This window comes from Dendrobates tinctorius, unplaced genomic scaffold (genome assembly GCF_039654945.1).
Source record: "Dendrobates tinctorius isolate UK_male_01 unplaced genomic scaffold, ASM3965494v1 ptg000144l, whole genome shotgun sequence".
Taxonomy (NCBI): Eukaryota; Metazoa; Chordata; class Amphibia; order Anura; family Dendrobatidae; genus Dendrobates; species Dendrobates tinctorius.
The window spans coordinates 12,800,783-12,812,500 of NW_027361811.1; positions in this window are offsets into that span (position 1 = coordinate 12,800,783).

Sequence of the window (11,718 nt, forward strand, 5' to 3'; positions counted from 1 at the left end):
CCTGTTGCCAATGTGAAAATGAAAAAACTGAGGCTAAAAGAAAATTTTTGTGAAAAAAAAGTACTTTTTTTTTACCGATCAATTTATGAAACACCTGGGGGTTTGAACTGATCACTATGCATGTAGATAAGTTCCTTGGGGGGGTCTAGTTTCCAAAATGGGGTTACTTGTGGGGGAGCTCCAATGTTTAGGCACACAGGGGCTCTCCAAACACGACATGGCAACCGCTAAATATTCCAGCATGTTTTCCATTCAAAAAGTCAAATGGCGCTCCTTCCCTTCTGAGCCCTGCCATGTACCCAAACAGTGGTTTATTACCACATATGAGGTATCAGTGTACTCAAGAGAAATTGCCCAACAAATTTTATGATCCATTTTATCCTGTTGCCCATGTGAAAATGAAAAAATTGATGCTAAAATAAAATTTTTGTTGGAAAAGTTAAAATGTCCATTTTTTTCTTTCCATGTTGCTTTAGTTCCTGTGAAACACCTGAAGGGTTAATAATCTTCTTGAATGTAGTTTTGAGTAGCTTGATGGGTGTAGTTTTTAGAATGGTGTCACTTTTGGGTATTTTCTGCATATAGACCCCTCAAAGTGATTTCAAATGTGAGGTGGTCCCTAAAAAAAATGGTTTTGTAAATGTTGTTGTAAAAATGAGAAATCATTGGTCAACTTTTAACCCTTATAACTTCCTAACAAAAAAAATTGTTTCCAAAATTGTGCTGATGTAAAGTAGACATGTGGGAAATGTTATTTAGTAACCACTTTGTGTCACATAACTCTCTGGTTTAACAGAATAAAAATTCAAAATTTGAAAATTGCAAAATTTTCTAAATTTTTTGCCAAATTTCTGATTTTTTCACAAATAAACACAAAAATTGTCGACCTAAATTTACCACTATCATGAAGCCCAATATGTCACGAGAAAACAGTCTCAGAATCGCTAGGATCCGTTGAAGCGTTCCTGAGTTGTTACCTCATAAAGTGACACTGGTCAGAATTGCAAAAAATGGCCTGTCATTAAGGTCAAAATAGCTTGGTCATGAAGGGGTTGACCCGGTGATGCACTCTCTTCTGGAAGCAATTCAGGGATAGTTGTGATCTAGGAGGAGAGTTTAGATTAGAGCAGGCATATAGGCAGTTATTATTTGATATTGCAGTACTTGTATACTACTGCTGCACCATTAAAACAAAATTCCTTTCCCGAGCTGCAAACTGTTTTTCCTGGCCCCTGGAAGAAGCTACATAGCGAAACGGCGCTCGTCGGGCGGGGGGAGACTCCTGCGGCATTCCCTTAGCTGTTACCGGTGGACGCTGCTCCGAATCCGACACATTCTTCTAACTCAGGTACTAACAACCAGTCCCCGGTTTATACCAGGCACTTTATTTCTATTATACTCTGTGCAGCTCCTTGGCACACTTTACTCATTAACCCTTTAGCACACTCAGGACGCTAATAGTCAAAAGGGCAATGTGCAATACTGTTTCCTTTGCAGATACTCAGCAGTAACAAACAATGCTTTTATCTACTGAGGCATGTTGAACCCTGCAGTGATTAATTTGCATGTCAATACCTCTTTATATTTACATCTAATTTACATCTACTTTTTCCACAGCCACAGGGGCAACATGCAATATTGCCTTTTTTGCAAAACCTAGTAGTAACAAGCAATGTGTTCATTGTCATCTACTATGGTGCACTGACTCTGGCAGGAATTGCTATTATTACTTTTGCATGCAAGAACCATTTTTGTATTTATATTTAAATCTACAGGTTTATTATTGTGTGTATTATTTTTTTTTTACATCATTGTATACTGTTTTGCTGCAGCCTATCCCCCTTTTTTGGAGGCCTTTTGCCCTGTCTTTTTAAGTTCTCTTTTTAATAATATTTAATAAAGAATCATTTTTTAACAATCAATATTTTCTCTTATTTTCACTTTTTTCCACATGATATATCTTCTTGTGGAATATGTTGAGAGGGGTAGGTATGTAAGGTGACTCCCGGACACAAAGTTGATGGGAGGTATGTATAACAGGTGGTTGATGTGAACCTGGATTAATTCTCTAGTACACATAGTACTAAGAGGCTTGTTTTGTGCATCTGGGTCAGATTTACAGGCAGCCTGAGAGATGGGCAGGTCTGGCAACCCACATACCCCACATTTGGGTGTGATTCACATGATAAAATGGAATATGTTTATTTGACACAGTCTGTGTGTGGAGGTAAGAGGACCTCCTTTGTGATGTCTCCAGACTGAGTCAGTAAACTGGATGCTATCCAGCCTGTGTGTCCTGGACTGTCTCTAAAGTGACTTTGTTAGAGCTGTTTACTTTGTTTCGCCTGCACTAAAAAGCTGTTTGTTTTCCTTTGCTTGTGGCATGATTTATGAATCACTGATAAACCAGCCTGGACATTTAGATGGAAGTGTTTCCTGTGTTACCTCACCATGCACCCAAGTGAGTAGCATTCCCACAAGGGCTACATATATTCTTTTCCCTATTAATACCAGAAAATTGGCAGTCATATATTTTACACTTAATTTAAAAAGCACAAGGTGTGCTGCTGATGGTGCACACAGAGACCAAGGTTGTGGGCCAGGTGAAACTGCTTTCTGCAGCAGCATAACAAACACACTCACCCATGAGACCTAACTACCTGTCCCACTTTGCCAGGGTTCGCGGGACACCACATTTGAAGCCAGGACAGTGCAAACAGGTGGTAAACACGTATATACAAGTCATTATGCAGGAAAGAATGCGTTATAACATTTTTTTCGTGTAAAATCATTTTATCTTCAGTTGTATATGTTTTATTGTCAGTCAATAAAAGTGGAGTAATACTCGGACAATATTGTTCTCAGCAGCGACCTGGGAGTCAGAGATGCAGCCCGGCATCTTCCCCATGCTGTTACATTCCACTTGAGCTCTGTTTTCAACCATTTCATTGATTTTCCTGCCTCTACACCCCTGCTGTTAGGGTGTTCCGGAAAAATGCTCGCGTTTCCCATCAAATTTCTTTATATTCGGTATTTGAGTCAAACAAGTTCGATTCGAGTACCGAGCACTCAAGCATTTTTAGTACTTGATCATCACTACCGGTCAACATCGACAAAACCTAATACCATGCTGAAAAATAAACTTAAATCAAACTGTTAACTTTATATCTCCTGGGTTCCAATGCAAATCGATAACATGGTAACCCACCTCGCTTATGCCATTTAAAGTAATGTCTTGTTCTTTTGCACAAAGGCCTGGACTAAGTGCTACCTCTGCACTTTTTATATTTATTCTTTTCTTGTATATCTTTAGTCTGTGTTTAGGAAAGGTAAGGGTGCATTAACATTATGAGACTGGTGGGGTTAAATGATTACTGATCGGTACATAATTACCGATCAGTGGTCATTTCATTGCCTGTTTAGATAGGCAGACTGCATAATAATATGCTCCTAGAACAATCAGTGGTAGGTTGTTATGTATGTATGTAAGGAGGTGGTGGGAGACTCTCGCCTCCTCTCCCCTGGACTCTGTTCATATATCACATTTGAAACCTTGACATTTAGGCATGTTCACTGATGTTTGTGCACGGTAATGCAAATGCATTTGTTATGTATTGTGCATAGGCTTAGGGATAAATTAGGAGATAGTATAGGATCATAGGGGAATTAGATTAGAGGGGGGCATCATAGAGAATAGAATAGAATAGGATAGATAAAAGTGGTAGTTAGGTGTAGGCAGCAAGGGGTTATTCAGTGGGGAGGAATTAGAGCAGAGCAGGGCAGTATCATAAAGATATAGGAGAGACACTTCCTGTATAGGCAGCAGAACCCGGGAAGGTTTGCCCAGGGCAAGGTGTGAGCAGTAAAGAAAGCAGATGGCCGCCCATGTGGATAAAGCTGCTATGGCAGTAAGGGGCCACAGGCGGAGAGCTGTGCAGTCGGGCAGAAGCTCGAAAGGACCATCTCTAAGACAGATCCGTGTTGTGAATTCTCTTTCTGGGCTCCCTCTGGTGGTTACTGATGGTAGTGGAGCTGGTCAGATTGACAGAGGTGTTGTGAATTCTCTTTCTAGGCTCCCTCTGGTGGGTACTGGAGGTAGTGGAGCTGGTCAAACAGACAGAGGCTTACCACCTGATAATGATAATGATGATGATTGGAGATCTGGGGTTTCTGACTGGAGTATTTAAGACAGCTGACTTCCTTCAATCCCTGCTGATGATTTTCTTCCTGTGCCTTCTGAGGTCTGATGTCTCCTGCTCTGTTCCTGCATGGTTCAGCTAAGGGGTTCATTTGCTAATCTTAGAATCATAGAATCGTAGAGTTGGAAGGGATCTCCTGGGCCATCTGGTCCAACCCCCTGCTCAAAGCAGGATTCGCTAAATCATCCCAGTCAGATGTCTGTCCAGCCTCTGTTTAAAGACTTCCATTGAAGGAGAACTCACCACTTCTCGTGGCAGCCTGTTCCACTCATTGATCACTCTAACTGTCAAAAAGTTTTTTCTAATATCTAATCTGTGTCTCCTCCCATTCAGTTTCATCCCATTGCTTCTAGTCTTTCCTTGTGCAAATGAGAATAAAGTTGATCCTTCTACAATGTGACAGCCCTTGAGATATTTGTAGACAGCTATTAAGTCCGCTCTCAGTCTTCTCTTTTGCAAACTAAACATTCCCAAATCCTGCAACCTTTCCTCATAAGACAGGGTTTGCAGACCGGTCACCATTCTGGTTGCTCTTTTCTGAACTTGCTCCAGTTTGTTGATGATTTTTTTAAAACGTGGTGCCCAAAACTGGACACAATATTCCAGATGAGGTCTGACCAAAGAGGAGTAGAGAGAAATAATGACTTCACGTGATCTAGACTGTATGCTTCTGTTAATACATCCTAGAATTGCATTTGCCTTTTTTGCTGCTGCATCACACTGTTGACTCGTATTCAGTCTGTGATCTATTAGTATACCCAAGTCTTTTTCACTTGTGCTGTTGCTTAGCCCTATTCCTCCCATTCTGTATATGCTTTTTTCATTTTTATTGCCCAGATGTAGTACTTTGCATTTTTCCCTGTTAAAAACCATTCTGTTATTTGCTGCCCACTTCTCCAGTTTATTTATATCTTTTTTAATCCTCTCTCTCTCTTCTCTAGTATTAGCTATCCCTCCTAGCTTTGTGTCATCAGCAAATTTAATCAGTTTACCCTCAATTCCATCATCTAAATCATTGATAAAGATGTTGAACAATACAGGGCCCAGGACAGAGCCCTGTGGTACCCCACTTGAGACATTCTTCCAACTGGATGTGCAGCCATTTACGACCACTCTTTGGGTCCGATCACTAAGCCAGTTATGAATCCACCTAACAGTTGCCTTGTCCATTCCATACTTAGTCATTTTTTCAATAAGGATTGTATGAGATACTTTGTCAAAAGCTTTGCTGAAGTCAAGATATACTATATCTACAGCATTTCCTTGATCCACCCAATCAGTGATTCTGTCATAGAAGGAAATTAAGTTAGTCTGACATGACTTATTAGTTGCAAACCCATGCTGACTCTGTTTAATCACTTCATTCTTATCCAGGTACTGACATACATGTTGTTTAATAATTTGTTCAAAGATCTTTCCTGGTATAGAAGTCAGACTCACGGGCCTATAGTTGCCTGGGTCCACCTTCTTCCCCTTTTTGAAGATAGGAACAACATTTGCTCTTCTCCAGTCTTCTGGGACTTCTCCTGTTCTCCAAGAATTTTCAAAGATTATGGAGAGGGGTTCAAAAATTTCTTCTGCTATCTCCTTCAGTACTCTGGGGTGTAATTCATCTGGACCTGGAGACTTGAATTCATTTAAGTTAGCTAAGTGTTTCCTCACTATCTTTCTGTTTATAGATATCCTGGATTCTTCTATTCCCTTAATAGGACAGTGAAGAACAGTTGATGTTACATTTCCTTTCTGAGAGAAAACAGATGCAAAATAGGAATTTAAAAGTTCGGCCTTCTCAACATCCTGTCTTACCATTTCATCATTTTCATCCTGTAAAAATCCTATAGCATCTTTGACTTTTCTTTTACTTTTGACATATCCCCAAAATCCTTTATTATTGCTTTTGACATCTCTTGCAAGCCTCAATTCATTTTCAGCTTTAGCTAATCTGATTTGTGCCCTGCAGGTTCTGCAGACAGCATTATTTTCTTCTTTAGATATGCCTCCCTCTTTCCATTTTATAAACATTTTTTTCTTCCTTTTTAGCATGTGCTTAAGTTCTGTGTTCATCCATCCTGGTTTCCTTAAATGCTTCCTATTCTTCCCTCTTTTCGGAATTGTTAACAATTGTGCTTTGAGAATTTCATTTTTCAAGATTTCCCATCCTTCCTGGACATTTTTGTCTTTAAGGATATCCAGCCATTGGATCCCTCCAATTCTCTTTCTGAATCCGTTAAAATCTGCCTTTCTGAAATCTAACCTTGACGTTTGAGTCTTCACTGGTCTTCCTCCTCTAGTTATCCAAAATTCTAAAATAGCATGGTCGCTACCTCCTAGGATCCCAGCCACTTTTACCTCCTCAACCATTTCCTCCCTGTTTATAAGGATTAGATCCAAGGTAGCAGTTCCCCTTGTTTTCTCCCCTACCTTTTGGAAAATAAAGTTGTCAGCAAGAGAGGATAAGAATTTCCTTGACCTGTTAGTTTTGCCTGGGAGAGATTCCCAACAAATGTCTGGTTAGTTGAAATCTCCCATGACAACTATGTCATATTTTTTGGAGAACTTGGCCATTTGATGCATAAAGAGTTCATCCATATCTTCAACTTGCACAGTCGGCCTGTAGTAAATGCCTACAATGGTGTCCTTTCCATTGTTCTGTCCTTGTATTCTTACCCAAACAGTTTCCACAGAACTCCCAGTCTCTGAAGCTTCAATCTCTGTGCAGATATACGCATTTCTAACATACAATGCGACACCTCCTCCTCGTTTATCAAGTCTGTTTCTTGCAAATAAGTTGTATTTTTCTAGCCTTGTATTCCAATCATGTGTATTGTCCCACCAAGTTTCAGTGTTTCCAATGACATCATATTTCTTTTCCTGTGTTAGTAGTTCCAGTTCTCCTTGTTTGTTGCCCATGCTTTGTGCAATAGTATAGAAACATTTTAGTTTGTGATTGGTTTCTCTTTCTCCAATATTTTTATTAATTAGATTCTTTTGTCTTTGTTCTTCCTTTCCACTTCTAATAGCAGAGTTCTCAATAGCATTTGTCAGATGTATGGCTTTTTCTGGTCTTTTGCTTCCCTTCCCATGTTGTTCTAGTTTAAAGCTCTCCTTACAAGTGTAGCAAGGCGACTTCCAAATACATGTTTTCCAGTCTTCGTAAGGTGCACCCCATCTCTAGCAAGTAGTCCATTGTAAAGGTAATTCACTCCGTGATCCATAAATCCAAATAGTTTCTGACGGCACCATCGACGTAGCCAGTTGTTCACCTGCAGAATCTTATTCCACCTCCTTGTTCCATGGCCATCCACTGGGAGGATGGAAGAGAAGACCACCTGCGCTCCCAGTTCTTTCACTTTCTTGCCTAAGTCTTCAAAGTCTCTGCAGAAGGTTTCCAGGTCATTTCTTGCGGTGTCATTTGTCCCCACATGTATTAGCAGGAATGGGTAGTCATCTGTAGGTCTGAAGAGTCCTGATATCCTGTCAGACACATCTTTAATTTTTGCACCTGGAAGACAGCACATTTCTCTTGAAGTTATATCTGGTCTGCAGATAGCGGCCTCTGTTCCTCTCAACAGGGAATCCCCCATGACCACCACTCTCCGTTTCTTCTTCACAACATTTTTCTTTCTCCATCCAGGAGGACTCTGAAGGCGTACAAGGTTGCTGTTTGTGGGCAAAGTCTTATCCTGATGTATTTCTTCATCGTTTTCCTGCGTGAGAGCCTGGCACTGGTTCCTGAGAAGTATGTACAGCTCTACAGATCTTTTTGCATTTGATCTGGTTTTGTCTATCTCTGCTTTGTGCGGGTCAGCTTGCTCCTGCTGGGGCTTGCTGGATCACCGCCCATATGTTACTGCTTGTGTCAGTTTGTTCTGTCCCCTGTTATATTGGTCTCTTTTGCTTTGCTTTCAGTATATACCAGAGTGCTGATATAGTGGGGGCGAAGTCGTGTGACTTCAGTGTTTTTTGAGCATCAGACGTGTTGGATTGTTCAGGGTTTTTTGCATGATTGCAGACAGTGTCTTTCCTTTCCTGTCCTGTTTAGTCAGTCTGGGCCCCATCATTTGCTCAGTCTATTTTTCTGCCTGCGTTTATGTTTTCATCTTGTCTCACCAACAATATATGTTTGGGGGCTATCTATTCCTTTGGGGTCTGCTCCGGTGCAGTTTAGATTTCACCTTTCTTGCTTTAGGCTGAGTTAGCTCTCCGGCTGTGCCGAGGTGTCTAGGGCATCGTAGGTACGCTCCACGGCTACTGCTAGCTGTGTGGATAGGATCAGGGGTCTGCAATCTCGTTAGTTACCAACCTCTCTAGTTTTCTGGTGGCTTAGCCTGTCCTGCTATCCTCCTCGGTGACCCATTCATAACATATCTGGGGTCTACGACCACGGCAAGAGCAGCTGAGATGGCATTCCTGGTACCTTTCCATATTGGAACCGGACGAGGGACTGACAGGGAGCTGGTGACAGTGGAGGCATGGATGGGACACGGACTGTCCAAAGATACAGCAGGGATTACCGGGAGAAGAGAGACAGAGCTTCTAGAGAGGATACAGGCTGCCTGGATGGCAGGGAAAGACAAGAAGATGTCTCTTTGTTTAAGCTGTGCTGCCAGTGTTATGAATGTCTTGCTGAATAGTAAAGTTAATCTGTTGGAAAAGAACTGTGACTCTGAGATGTTTTGTGGAGCTATGAAATGTGGAGCAGGAGTGACAGAACCCGAGAGCATGCTGGCAGTGAATGTAAGTGTATTGCTGTACAAGCTGCACATACGACAGAAGGGACACTATATTCTGTATGTGGGGCGCCAGGGTGTGGGAACAGTACAGTTCGTTGCTTGATAAATGCGCATTTGTTCCCAATAATTCTGCAGTGTAAATGTACATATAAAGTTCACTTCCACCATGCAAGGAACACCTTAAAAATAATAATGGAATTGTATGTTTTTTTTGCGATTTCCACACATTTGAAATTAATTTTATGTTTTCCAGTACATTGTACCACAAAAAGCAAGCCTTCATACACATGCGTTCAAGCATGTATGAAGGCAAAAAAGTGAAGGCATAAATTCTTGTGTGGGTTGTAAAGTTAGGCTTTCACATTTTTGCATTTCTGTGCAGCAGTAAAGAAAATCTACTCCAGCTATTTATTGGGCTACAGGAAGCGATTCCCACTTTTAAAAAATGGTGTAAAAATCAAGTGCGCTCCCAAATACTGGTGTAAAGTTGATAGTATATTCACCGATTCTGTTAATTTACATATTTAACACTTAAAGAGGACCTTTCCCCAGGTCAAAAGTGGACCATTTTTGCACTTATGGCATTTTATTTCTACTGCTCTCCTTAGTAATCATTTTTTTTTAAATCTTGCAAACAGTTTTAGGCATGTGGATCTTTGTATTTAGTGCTATTTTTTCTATTCTTTTCCAATGGGGTGTGCCAAAAAGGATTCTCCAGGGCATGTCTTTAGGCTGCTGTGCAAAATTATCATTAGAGTAATTAATCCCCCTTTGTAAATACTATAAAAATTATCACCAACTAAAAAAGGTAAAAACAGGATAATCAAGGAAGCTGCAAGAGTAAAGTATGAGTAAAACATTTTACTTTTGTCCTTGTGACGACACAGCATTTCTTATTTATTATGCCACCCATAAATTCAGTAGACCCAGAATCATAAACTGTTGTCTGAAGTATTGACTCTTTGTGATGAAGGAGCAGCCGCCATCTTAGATATGGGGCCTAATGCTCGCCTCATGTCTGAGCTTGGCCTGTCCATTTTGGTCTGAGTTCACAAGAATTACAGGCAGCTAACTGCTCCTACCCCCCCAGGGGCTGTAAGCATAGTGAAGAAAACAGGATTTAGTGCTCCAATGTTGAATAGCAAGGTCTTTTATGATAATCAGATAAAGCCAAAGCAGAACTTCAAAGCTTGAGTAGGAGCCACGCCAGCATGGGGCAGGAAGGTGCATGGGGGCTTCAATTAGAATATACCTGTCAGCTGGACACAGAAATACACATCCATTGTCTCTCCCAGCCTCTTCGACTCCATCCTAGGATCATGGATTATGAGCACACCTTTCGAGTTATAGACTCATAAAAAATATCCGCATGACCCTGAGGAAATCGCGCATCTGGCAGCACGACTCCTGAGTTGGTGAGGGCTCTGGGATATAGAGATTGGCCCTCCACAGCGACCCAATGGGGCCATGTTTGCTCTCCACATGACAGGCAAATCAAACCGCATTCACTGGTACCTCTCATGTCCTGATCCGATCATGCTGTAGAAAGTTACCTCCTTTCTTAGATATTGGGAATACGTTCTGCAGGGAGCTAAAGGGTGGAGATTATTAGCCCACCCTTTGACACAGGGGGAGGAACCCAGCATGCTTAAGAACTAGCAGCACATGGCAGAGACACTCACTCTCTCACAGAAGAAACAGATGATGATGATCTAAGAAGGAACTGGGGACAGATCTGCCAAGGGGAGCAGTGGCCCGTGCTTCGGGGTCTGTCCGGCAACTAAGATTCTTGTACTTGCGGACTGCAGAGCTCCCGGCACCCACATGCAACCTACAATCTGGTAAATTGACCTCCAGCTTAATATCTCTAAGTCTTGTACCCTTATTGTTATATTTTACTCTGACTGCTAATCCACTGCAATTCCATTGTATAGCTTACTGTATATGTCTGTAATTATCTAGTGCGCCCTTAAGGCAATTAAACCATAAAATTAATCTTGGGCTGATGCTTTTACTCTGATTACGAATCTTAGAATGCCCAGCGGGTAACAGGACATCCTCCCCAGCGGCCATTTGCTCTAGGTGCAGTTCCCTTTCTGACCTGAGAAACAAAGGGGGCGCCGGAGAGCTGTGCCTGTGTAGTTACGTCACATTGGTAACGTGGGAGGAACTGGTCTTTCCTCCACACTCTTCTTTTAGGTTGATTTGATACTTGCAAATAAACAAATGGTTATTTACTTCCTATATCAGCTACTACAGTTTATTGTACTGCTCTCTTTGTAAAATAGGGATGCAAGGTCACTGAATGATAATCTTACGTGTAGCAGCCAGTGCCAGGCAGCGGCTGCCAAGGCAAACAGGATCATGGGGTGCATGAAAAGAGGTCTGGATACACATGATGAGAGTAGAGTGGAGCAAAACAGGTCGGCCAGATTCATAAGTCGCCGACCGAAACCCGACCACAGCATGAAGTCGGTCATGCGGTCGGCCAAACGAGTGCCAAAGTCAGATTTCCCAGAATGCTTACACATGACTTTTTACAGTCATTGAGCAAGGACGTACACTGTGGGCAATGAGATGACATGTGCAGCGTCTGGGGAGAGAGAGAGATATTTTGCGCACTTTAAAAAAGTGGTCCGGCATTTAGGTGTGTTTACTGTCCTCCAGTCCCTGCCGACTTTGCTTCCCCATTGACTAGCACTGGGTTTGGTGTTTCAGTCGGACCTTCGACTTTTCCCAATAGTCGGCCGATTTCGTTCGACTCGACGTTTGAGAAAGTCGGGTTT